This window comes from Asterias rubens, chromosome 15 (assembly GCF_902459465.1).
Source record: "Asterias rubens chromosome 15, eAstRub1.3, whole genome shotgun sequence".
Lineage (NCBI taxonomy): Eukaryota > Metazoa > Echinodermata > Asteroidea > Forcipulatida > Asteriidae > Asterias > Asterias rubens.
This window is the reverse complement of record NC_047076.1, coordinates 349,517-362,017: the sequence shown is the minus strand read 5'-3', so window position 1 is coordinate 362,017 and position 12,501 is coordinate 349,517. Positions and strand designations below refer to the sequence as shown.

The 12,501-nt window shown below is 36.7% G+C and overlaps 1 protein-coding gene across 1 annotated transcript in view; it reads left to right on the top strand.

The window, feature by feature from the left end:
- LOC117299879 (integrin alpha-8-like) overlaps positions 1-12,501 on the top strand; it is a 75,402-nt gene that overhangs the window by 3,969 nt on the left and 58,932 nt on the right. The gene's annotated exons all lie outside the window — the stretch shown is intronic.

The following is a 12,501-nucleotide window of genomic DNA, read 5'->3' as shown; positions in this document are numbered from 1 at the left end:
TAAAAACCGTTGATTAGGTAAAATTGTAAGTGAAAAATGTTGACACCCGTTTACCAAACCCTATCTAAAACCTTGTTTGTTTGATGTTTGATGGGTGACTTTTTTTTTTTTTGGGGGGGGGGGGTGGTACAGGGCTTGTTTGGAAGGACAGTATGTTTAACTTTAACTTCACTCTCCCAAGAAGCATTTTGATTTACATTTAGTGCCCAGAGTGCCAACCATTTGGATTCATTTTGGAATGTGTCTTTCATCAATATTACATTAAGCGAATTGGACTGCACTAAACCCTCCAAAGTGGATTGACACTACAAATCCTAGTGCATTTATGCCGACCTAGCTTGCAGGGTGCGTGTGTAGGAATCCACTTGGTATCGAGCTCTTGTTAATGATAAACTACTTCCCTGTGTATATGCACCAATGCACGTCGGCAATGATATGAAGATGGGAGTGGGATATGGCTCAAGTAGGGAGGGGATGCCTGTAGGATGGTTTTCAACCCAAGAAGTGGTGTCCAGACATAAACTTGTCCTCATTATATCTTGGTTTAAGCAGTTGCAATTTTCCTTGAGTAATGTACAATGCTACAAGTGCTTTTTGTGTTCGACCATAAAAACATCTTCATTATATTTTGTCATGAATTTGCAATTTGAAAGTTTTGCACAATATTGTCCTCATCTTTAACCAAGAAATTTGTATTTTTCTTCAAAAATCAATTGAATACTAAATTTTATAACCAATGGTGAGTGTGTGTGAAATTATTTAGCATTCATTACAACCAAGAATAGAGTATTTATATTTGAACTTTATCATTTTACATTTTCAACTTATTTTAACCATTGCTTCGTCCTTCGGATGGGACGTAAAGCCGTTGATCCCATGTGTTGTGTAACGCATGTAAAAGAACCCAGTACACTTATCGAAAAGAGAAGGGGTTCGCCCTGGTGTTCCTGGTTGTGGCTGCTTAATGCGCCGTAGCACCTTGTAAACCCTTATAAGGTGCTAAATAATTGGGTCTCAGAATTCATCACTGCAATAACCTATCTTTCTGAAAGTTTGGTACCTTGTTTGGTAGGTACGTGCGCTATATAAGACTTCGATATTATTACTGGGTAGACAGTATTGGACTGAATAATGTGTACACTGAAAAAACACTAGAAAATAGTCTAGATACAATAATGTGACCTCAGACACAGAGATACATGGTACAAAGGATTCCAATGTGAGGAGAGTGCTGGTCCTTTTGTGTTCCTTTGTTCTGCTGTCCCCATTCTTCTGATAATACCTAGACATGAACCTTTGTTGATGCATGTCAAAGCAAGGAAGTTAGTGCTAGCACTTAAAGACCAAGCCTAGTTGTATTTTCTAGTTGCAAATTCAAAGCGAATTTTGACATCACAGGGTGAATGTTTCTGATCATGAGTTTGGCTCATCTCTACTCTTCCAAACTATTTGTTGCTAATTTGTGATGTCATCATTCATATCGCAATTGCAGGAAGTATGCAGTTTTTAATGTAGGCTGATTATTTTTAGTCTTTAATTGTAACCACTACCTTCCTTTATCAATCAGACTATTTTTTAATAGTAAGGTGTGTACCAAGTATTTATGTTATGATCATGTGTCCGGTGATGATAAAGTAGTTGTTGCTATGAATTTGTAGGTTATTGGTTAGTCTAATAAACTACCACTACCTTCCTTGTTATGATCATGATATGAGAAACTACTGTTGACATTGTTAGGTGGTGACCCATCATAAGTTGTTTATTTTCAAGTGGTTAGAGACTGTGGTTACCTAGATTGGATCTAATCGTGGAGGTAGAACTCTAATGGTCTAATAATGTACCTGTTGTTTGGAACTTCCTGTGAGGGGGTGCTAATGTTATGGACAGTAATCCTTTGTTGTCTGCAAAGTGACTGTTGATCGTTACTCATTCTTAAATCAGGTGGAAATTCCTTTGGTATTCTAAACCAGTGTGAATGAAGATGGGTGAGATTTGGTTGTGTGGGAAAGTTGGTGTTCTAGCTTGGTTGGAAAGTTCGTTGCTCTTTAAATGGGTTGGAGTTAATTTACCCAACATATGGTAAAAGAGTCAGATGTGATAGTACCAGACTGATCATGATATCAATGTGCATGTGTGTATGTGACTGCTACATTTATGACCGTGGTTTGAATTGTTATATTTAAAGCTCAGGTCGGAGGTTAGAATTTGATCAACTTCACTGATGTTCAGGAAATTCTGCCCTTATCACCTTTCATCAAGCATTTCGTCCTGCAAACGTAGTATGTGCCTTAATTTCTTAAATAAATATTGGATGTTCTATCGTAGAAGTGTCTATAGTGCCACAGAAGAAAAAACAGGAAAACATTTTATAAACTCTTTCCAAGCTAAATTGACACTTACAATTTGTGCTTGGAATTGTATCGGATGTAGAAGAAGAGATTTTAAGTAGAAGACGTGCTTGCTAGTGCTGTATAGACAGCAGGTTATTGTCAACCTGTCATACAAGAAAATAAGACTCATGCAAAGAGGTTTCAAACATCTTGCTCGGTAATATTACCCCAAAATCATTCCTGTACGTGATGTTTTCTCTGCCTGTCCCTCCTGAAATGATACACTGAGTCAATACTAAGGCTAATGCTCCAGTTGAATTTGACTTCTATTTCATAAGCCAATTTGTAGAGGAAATGGTCTGAAATTGATTGGAAGTGATATGATGTATTAATACAATGAGTCTTTTTAGCTAAATCCATAAATCCTTAAAGGTGTCGATTCATTCTTTAAACTTGTAAGAGAATTATTATGTAGAACCCTAACAAAATGTGTTTCAATGTCTCTTTTTTTATTTATTTTTTTTTAATTACACATTTTGACTCTGAGTCAAAGTCTTGTCTCGGATTTAACAGGTCTCTGAGTTTCAGGACTGGAACTACATCTTTGAGAGGGTAAAGCCTGGTTCATACTTCCTGCGACTGCCTCGTGCGAAGAGAGTTAGACGTCACAGCTCTGTTTTCGCTGCAGATGTTTCGGTAGAGTTGAGTACAGCTTAAAACTCTTCTGAATTGTTTGTTGCATTCCCAGGAAGTATGAACCGAGCTTTAGGCCATAATTTAGGAAAGGGCATACATTTGAAAGTCCATGGGCAAGTTTTGAAGGGTAACCAACAGTTGCCAAGACCTGGGTATCAAATATTATAATGTAATCCTAGGCTTTGAGTTCAGATAAAACCCTTTTAAGTAATACAAGGTCGACATAAAACAAAACAAAAGTAGTATAGTACGTTTTTTGTGACCATTAAAGGCAGTGGACACTATTGGTAATTACTCAAAATAATTATTAGCATAAAACCTTTCTTGGTGACGAGTAATAGGGAGAGGTTGATGGTATAAAACATTGTGAGAAATGGCACCCTCTGAAGTGCCATACATGTAGTTTTCGAGAAAGAAGTAATTTTCCACAAATTTGATTTTGAGACCTCAGATTTAGAACTTGAGGACTTGAAATCAACCATCTAAACGCACACACCTTTGTGTGACAAGGTTTTTTTTTTTTTTTTTTCATTCATATCTAGCAAGTTTGATGACCGATTGAGCTCAAATTTTCACAGGTTCATTATTTTATGCATATTTTGAGATACACCAACTGTGAAGGCTAGTCTTTGACAATTTACCAATAGTGTCCACGGCCTTTAAAGTGTCAACAAATAAGATTTTCTTCTTTTTTTTTACAACAAAACTGTAATGTAGCGAGGTTCCTAGTACAAGTACACCTGCATGACATCACTGAAAGCCTACTCAATTTGTCATAATATTTTCAAAAGTAATTCATTTTAATATACTGTAGAGTAGAGTGTTCTAATATCCCTGATACACTTTAATACTGTATAACAAATGTGTTTTTAAATTGATTCCCATGGAGCCCTCAGGCTCCCGTAGAAAAGCTCTTTAAACTCTTTAAATAGAACATTGGCTTTTAAGTTTATGGATTGCTCTACACTAATGGACCGCATAGATATCACAAGTTGAAAGGGCTTTTGCATTTATACTGAATGGAAATAAGGGAAAAGTTCTTTCATTTATTACATATCATGATCCACTCAAATGACAGGCATTTACAATGTAGTGTGGACCGATCCATAATTTCAATCATTTTCCTTCCTAGGCAGCAAAGCAAACTAGTCTACTTCCATTGCAATAACTGTCTTTTCATACATTGTACATGTAGTAAAGGCTTGCTATCGCTGTAATTACCTGTACATGGACGCCAGTCTAGGTATTGGCCATGGTCAATTCAGGGATCTAGTGGTCAAATCAATGGTCTTTGGATCAATGGTGCATGCACTAGGCTCATTGGAACCTTGCAGTAGGAATCAATGCTTGTACTTTGGTTATATTATTGCCTACCGTCGGGCACACCTTGCTATATATATCCAAGGTTGTTGACTGATTTTGATACATTTATGCGTTTGACACAGAAGGAGTTTCACTCCTCCGGAAACTATTAAACATATTAGAAACTGTAGAGTGATTGATGACGTTAAACCTTCACTTAATCAGTGAACTAAACAATACAGGTTCATTATCGTGTTGCTATGTTGTTTACTGGGTAGGAGTGGGTGTAGAAATGCTGAACTTGCATTTAATCTAGACATGATGTAGGGTTTGAAACTATGCAAGTGAGAAAAGCATCTGGAGATAATCATTTGTTGGACAAAAAACTTCTACAATTGTAGTGGTTACTTCAGGTCCTGGTAGTTGATTTAAGATTTTGAAAACATTTCATATAAATAAAATTGCTCAAAACATGAAATTAATTGTTGGGATTCACTTTCTGTTTTATGGACAGTAAGTTGACAAAATGTGCAAATTTTGGTAGATCCTGTGGCTGATGAACGTACAGCATGTTTAACAGTGGGGACCAGGCATTTATCTCAAAGAGAAACAAATGTTTGATTAAAATAAGTACGTAGCAGGAAATTCTACTTTGAACTTTCCCTCATTGTTCAAGATTTTTCACTTGGGTTAGTTGACACTATTCCAGTCAGTTCCACACAGTACTTGGATTAAAACAAATTTCCATCAAAATGTTTACACCACGTAAATGTAGTGAAACTGTAGGAGATGTTTTGTCAATAGCTTCTTGTATTAGTAAATAATTAGATATTTATTGAGTGTTTTGTTTAAATAGTACACCTTCCAGAATACTTGATACTGCTAAGAAACACCCGGTATAAAGATCACCCACTTTGACCATGCTCTGATGAGGCGTGCAATGATGCTTGATAACATGGTAACCTAGTAATCTGAGATGTCATCAATATTATGTTTGCTCTCACTTCCTGCAAAGTGGGCAGACTATATCAACAGCAGGCTTGGCAATACAACTAAACCTTTTATAAAAAGAACAGAAAAGGGGATTTTAACTGTAGCACTAGAGTCACATGAACTGGGTGTGGGTTGGGCTGGATTGTGGGAGGGGACATAAAGTGAAGTTTTAAAGATCATGGTTTACTATTTTAGTGCAAGCATAAATGTTTGATTTGATTTCAAGTTTGTTCAATAAAACACGGCAAGAATATGTCACTATAACTGTAAAAGGAGGATAACGTGGAAGAAAACAAGGGAAAATGTACAAACAAGGACTGCCCATAAGACTTGTTTACATTTGGGAAACTTATACAATACAGATCGAAACGTGAGGCCATTAATAATTTCTTTGCACAGAAAAATAGCTTAACAAAAACATTAAAAACAATAAAACCTGGAGAGTTTTAGGATGTGTGCATAAATAGAAACCTATAAAAACCATACAAAAGTGAAATAAGTAATTAATGAACTAATAAATTAAAGTTTCAAATATAGAGAATAAAAACATGTTGCATGTGGATTCCTTTTAGTTTTACAATAGGGATGGGTTTACTTATTCATATAGAGCTTGAGGATAGATGCCAAATGTGAGGGAAGATGCTCCTCATCAATTACAATGTAACACATAATGATCCAGACCTGAATATTCTTGAAAGAGCAAGGCAGTTTCTGTTTGGTAAAGTCCACTTTAAGAGAAGGTGCGGTCGGTAATAACTCAATAACTTTGGGTTAGAAGGCTTCAGCCTGCTTTCCATAGTATATAAAGCATGTTGAGAAACTTTAACGTTGTTATGTACATTGTACAAAGATAACAACAGATTATGTTTTTCTTTTGGGGATTATGGAAGCCTGTGAAAGATTCCTATGAACTTTCGATGATCATTGGTTTAGTGGCAATGAAGATCAGGATTGAACTTAATGCGTTGACGTCATCCGGTCGCCATCGTAGAGGAAAAAGGGTGACGAAACAATTGAAACGCACCAATTTGTACGTGCGGCGCACAGGATTGGCCAGTGAACAACCTCCTTTTGAACTCTAGGTGAGGGCGCCCTACTGAAATTATGCATAAGGTCTATTATGGACACGGGGGTCTCTATAGACCTGTAGTCAGGACTAAATGGAGGCAATGAAGGTGATTGCATACATGCCCCCTGGTCATTGCCTTGCTGCCCTTGAAATGCTCCAGTAGAAACTGATACTTCATGGAGGCAATGAAGGTGATTGCATACATGCCCCCTGGTCATTGCCTTGCTGCCCTTGAAATGCTGACAGTAGAAACTGATACTTCATGGAGGCAATGAAGGAGATTGCATACATGCCCCCTGGTCATTGCCTTGCTGCCCTTGAAATGCTGACAGTAGAAACTGATACTTCATGGAGGCAATGAAGGCGATTGCATACATGCCCCCTGGTCATTGCCTTGCTGCCCTTGAAATGCTGACAGTAGAAACTGATACTTCATGGAGGCAATGAAGGAGATTGCATACATGCCCCCTGGTCATTGCCTTGCTGCCCTTGAAATACTCCAGAAGAAAATGTCTATTTCCTCATAGGGTGCCCATGCCTTTACCAAGGAGAAAATGCCTTGGTGCCCTTGCCATTTAAAAACGACGCATACATGCCTGAGGTGTTTGTAATGTAGTTCCTGTACATTCAATTATGTGTGATATAGTGTACTGTATACTCACACCTAGATACATGTACATGTAGGAACTTGTCTTGAAACTGCACAATGCTCACGTTGACTCAAATCTTCATCTCATCTGGCATTAGACTCTTCTGAGTCTGACCACATGAACAGATAAGAGAGGAATAAATAGCTACTTCTTCACATCCCATGCCTAAAGAGAATACTCACATAAATTGGATGCCTATAAAGCAAGGGATTGACTTTACTGTACAAATAACTGCGTACCCTTTGCGTGTGACCTTGGTATCATCAAGCATTGTGTCCTAACAGTTAATATTTATTCAAAAGGTCATGAACTAAGCTTTGAAAATGTGTCCGTGAGAGGAATAAGAAAATGTCATTGAGTACAGGTGCCTGGCAAAGCAACATTTGCATAATGGTGTGAGAAAAGATCCTGAAGAGAGGCCAGGATGGGTTGTTGGAGTATTGAAGCTACACTTCAATGTTTTTCTACGGTTGTTTTTCCATTTTTGCTTTTGTCTCATATCGTTCTAATTGTTTTATTCTAATGTTTGATCAAGGTTCCACTGGGTTTCCCATTTATAACTACAGCCATTTTGTTGTCTCATGTTGAATCATGGAGGAAGGTTGAATATGATTTTGTTCATGTTGTTCAAAATTGACTGGCAAAAGTATCAACGAGACTTGATCATGTGTTTTGGTGTGTTGAATAATGTTTTGAATTGTTGCTGTTGTCTCTGTCTCTTGGTTTTATTCATGTGTTTTGGTGTGTTGAATAATGTTTTGAATTGTTGCTGTTGTCTCTGTCTGTTGGTTTTATTCATGTGTTTTGGTGTGTTGAATAATGTTTTGAATTGTTGCTGTTGTCTCTGTCTGTTGGTTTTATTCTAATGTGTGATCAAGGGTACCCATAATGGGGGGGGGGGGGCCTTAAAAACGCAAATCCCTTTAAATCAAATCCTTTTATATTTGACCAGGCATTTTGTTGTATCATATTGAATTATAGTTTTGTTCATGTTGTTTTAAACATTTTACTGCCTAAAGTTTCAAAGAAACTTGATCATCATGTTTTAGGGTGTGATGGTCAATGAGTAATGAAACATGGTTTTTAGTTCCATTTTCTGTTTGCTTTGTAGGATATTTGCAGCTTTTCTTGTCAACGGGGGGGGGGGGGGGGGGGGGGGGGGGTTGTTTTCAACCAACTCAGTAAACATCAATAATGAAAGTAAACACATAAATACACCAAACATCAATAATGAAAGTAAACACATAAATACACCTCCTGTCACCTCCTGTTTGGATATGGAAGTGTACTGTTGTGAGGAATCGTCTCTGATGGAAATAACCGACTATTATTTTGCACATTTTGTGATACTAGATAAGTTTATTGTGCTATGAAAATGAAAGTTTGAACACATGACCAACTTTGTGCTTACATTTCCAAGGTTGTTGTTGTTGTTGCTGTTGTTGTTTTTGTAAAAGGTTTGTGGAAGTGACGTGCTTCCTCATCCTTTTGTAAACTCTTTTATGTTTACAAGGGCCCAGTTTCATGGAGCTGCTTAATGACAATGGACACTATTGGTAGTTGTCAAAGACCAGTCTTCTCAATGAGTGTATCTCATCATGGAGGTTTTTACCTCCATGATCTCAACATATGCACAAAATAACTAACCTGTGAAAATTTGAGCTCAATTGGTCGTCGAAGTTGCCAGATAATAATGAAAGAAAAAACACCCTTGTCAAACGAAGATGTGTGCGTTCAGATGCTTGATTTCGAGACCTTAAATTCTAAATCTGAGGTCTCAAAATCAAATTTGTGGAAATGACTTCTTTCTCGAAAACTACGTCACTTCAGAGGGAGCCGTTTCTCACAATGTTTTATACTACCAGCCTCTCCCCATTACTCGTTACCAAGTAAGGTTTTATGCTAATAAAAATGTTGAGTAATTACCAATAGTGTCCACTACCTTTTTAAGCACAAAAGGTAGCTACGAGAACAACATTATGCTTACCAGAATAAGGTTACCAATTGAACTACCTCGTCACATGCACAATCGGTGCTGGTATCCTGCTATACTGCTTAACAGAAAGTAGCTAAGCTTCATTTTCAGAATTTGGCCCAGACAAAAATACTGTATTGAGGAAAGTTGTACTTTTGTTTAGCTTGGAGGGAAACTCCTTGATTTAACGATTCGTCAGTGGGTACCTGGATGATCAAAGGTCCATGGTAAGATTGGACAGTCAATGCTTGGCACCTGTTTATTGAAGGTGACAGTGGAGGAAACGAAGGAAAGAGAGAGAGAGAGACGAGGGGGACAGGGAGGGGGGGGACTGAAGGAACTAAAGTCTGCAGGTGATGATAATCAGGCATGTGAATCAATAGAATGGGACCTGGGATTGAAAACATTCAAATGTAGTCACATATTGCTCTGGCAACTTACAGTTAAAGTTAATTTATCTGTTTCGTTTGGAAATCAAGAAATCAGTTTTCAGTTACTTTACTGTGTTGTTTAGAAATTATGAGAACAACTTTTAACGGTGATATGTGACCGGCTCTCCATTATTGACCCTTATATGTATCCCATAATTCACTTTTGTAGTTACATACATGGATGGAAAGGCAATATTCTAAGGTGTATGAAAGCTCTGTATTGAAGATAAACTTAAGGGCCCTTTTTGTTGAGCGAGTCATTATTTGATGTCTTAAAAACAAGTATTGGAACATGTTTGTTTGAAATATAATCTTTAGATAAATAAGTTATCAGTTAAGTTTTGACTTGAAGTTCAGGGATGCCAGTTAGAATCCATTTGTTTACAGTTTGTAAAAAATTGTTTATGACCTTTATTTCTGTTTTTGTACTAACAAAAAGGGATTGTTAAAACCAAGTAGTTTTCTTGTTAAGAGTATCAGGTGAGAATTGCAATACCCTGCAATCAATATGTGTCCTAGAGTCCTGGGATATTCAAATATATGTAGTCTGATCTCACTAGAGTTGAAGAGACGAGCAGCGTCTTCAAGGTGCTTGAACTCTCACTATCTCTCTCACTTTCTCTATTAAAGGCACTGGACACATTTGGTAATTACTCACAATATATATTAGCATAAAATATTACTTGGCAACAATCAATGGAGTGCTGTATTAAACATAGCGAGAAAAGTCTCCCTCTGCAGTAACATAGTTTTTGAGAAAGAGGTAATTTCTGACTGTTTAAATCTGTGAAAGACTTCAGGCTTGATGCTTTTCTCTGAAGGCACTTTAATTTGTGCAACAAGGATGTTTTTTTCGTTCATTATTTTCTTGCAGCTTCGATGACTAATTGAGCCAAAATTTTCACAGGTTTCTTGTTTTATTCATATTGTTTGAATACACCAAGTGGGAAGACTGATCTTGGACTATTACAAAGCATGTCTAGTGCCTTCCTTTAAAAAGAAGAAAGCACCTTTTGTTTTGTTTTATAGTCAAGATTTAAAAAAACTTCTAAAGAGTTCTTAGGAAAATATTTTGACACAAAATGTAGGGGTTCTAAATGAAGGTGTATTTCAAGGAAGTTTAAACCTCTTGATGCATTAGTTCCGTTAATAGTCTGAGTTGATTGATTGAAACGCACCTGTTTCTCTTTTGATTAAATGCATACATGTATGAGCTACAATGCCAGTCAAACTGCTTCATACCCTCTGCGTTCCCCGCTCAATGTTGTTAATCCCAGCTGGAGCGCAGACCATGCAATGAGAGCCAACATTGAATGGGAGGGGGAGGGGTGGGGGGCGGTGGCGGGGAGGGGGAGGCCCAATGAAATATGGCCGGGATTGTAGCTCCACAGAAGTCCATTCACTTTTTATAGTGCTGTGTAACTTGTGTCGTACAAATTGTGTCACAACAATAAAAGGAAACTAAAAAACATTCAAGATCTCAAATGATCCAAGGAACTTTTACGGGTACATTAAATCTCTTTTGTGGGAATGTTGACTCTAAAAAGCACCGGTTGTACCCGCAAGTTCATTATTTATTTATAGTTTTATTTATATTTCTCACACTATGCAAAGCTTCAAACACCACTTTCAATATATATATTAAATATCTTACACGCAGTGATAAAATGAAAGTTAATATCAAGTTTTATTTTGTTTTGAATTATAAAATATTTAAGACGATTCTTCCTTCACTATTCGGAAAATTAGTATCGAGTTTTATTTTGTATGAATTTTGAAATATTTGAGATGATTGATTCTTCCTTCAGAATGATACTGAATAAGGAAGAAATGAAAGTCGAATCTTGAGTACAATGTACTCTGTGGCAAATTTAAGCTGATTCTTTCTTCAAAATCAGAATGATATTGAGCATTAGCAAGGAAGAGATGAAAGTTCATTTCAATCTTGAAGTACTCTGTCATAGATTTAAGATGATACTTTCTTCAAAATCAGAATGATAAGGAAGAGATGAAAGTTGAATCTTGAAGCACTCTTCGGAAGGTGCAGCTCTTGTTCTAAGAAACTGCAGGTGACGATGATGATACATCTTCTTAATCAATACAACACACTAGGTTTAGACTAAGGATTTAAGATGCAGATGGTGTTCCATAGCAGTATAACTAAAGATTCTAGAACTCTCTTGCCACTTATCCAAGATGTATCACCCAGGTTTTATTTTACACTTAACGTATCGGTTACTCATGCAAAGTAACAATTTCAGGGAATAAAACAGCTTTTATCTGTCTCCAGTTGAACTCCTTTCCCGGTGAAAATGCTGTTTTTAAAGTGAATAACTGAGTTCAATGACTTTATAGATGTTATTTTTGCATCGGTGGATAAAGAAGATGAATTGTTTTTACTCTTGCAACTGTATACTCAGTACTTTCACGACTTCTGTGAAGTAAAAGTACCGAGTATACAGTGCAAACATCAGTGAAAGGGGAACTATATTCATGCCTGTGAATGTGATAAGTGTGTATCTGTGGTAAAACCATTTAAAGACGGCGCATTTCTGTATACATGTAACTAGTACCATCTGCCCAGATATGTCTGATTTGACAGATTTTTGAACTTAGTCTCTTTGGCACTTTCGGAACAGAGAAGAAAAAAAAAGTTCACAGACTTACAAATAACTTACAGGTTTTACAGTAGGTAATGACAGGTTTTTTATTTTATATATAAGTTGTGATACATGGAGTGTGGGCCTTTGAACAATACTAATTACCGAAAGTGTCCAATGGCTTTTAGAAATCGTTTGAAAGCAAACTTGTGTTGGTCTAAGACTTTTCTACTTTTATATTTCCTTGTGTTTAAAAAAAAAAGTTGTAGGCCAACTTTGATTAGCCTATATGCTTAAAGTGCTTTAACGTTGAGGCTACGTGTAAGGTGCTTTAACAAGTATCTTTTATTCATAATATTATGTCTCATTGAAGTGAGTTTGAAAAAATTATAAATAGTAGAACTACCTTACAACTCATCATATTGTAACAGGAGCTTTAACAGTAAACCTTTGAT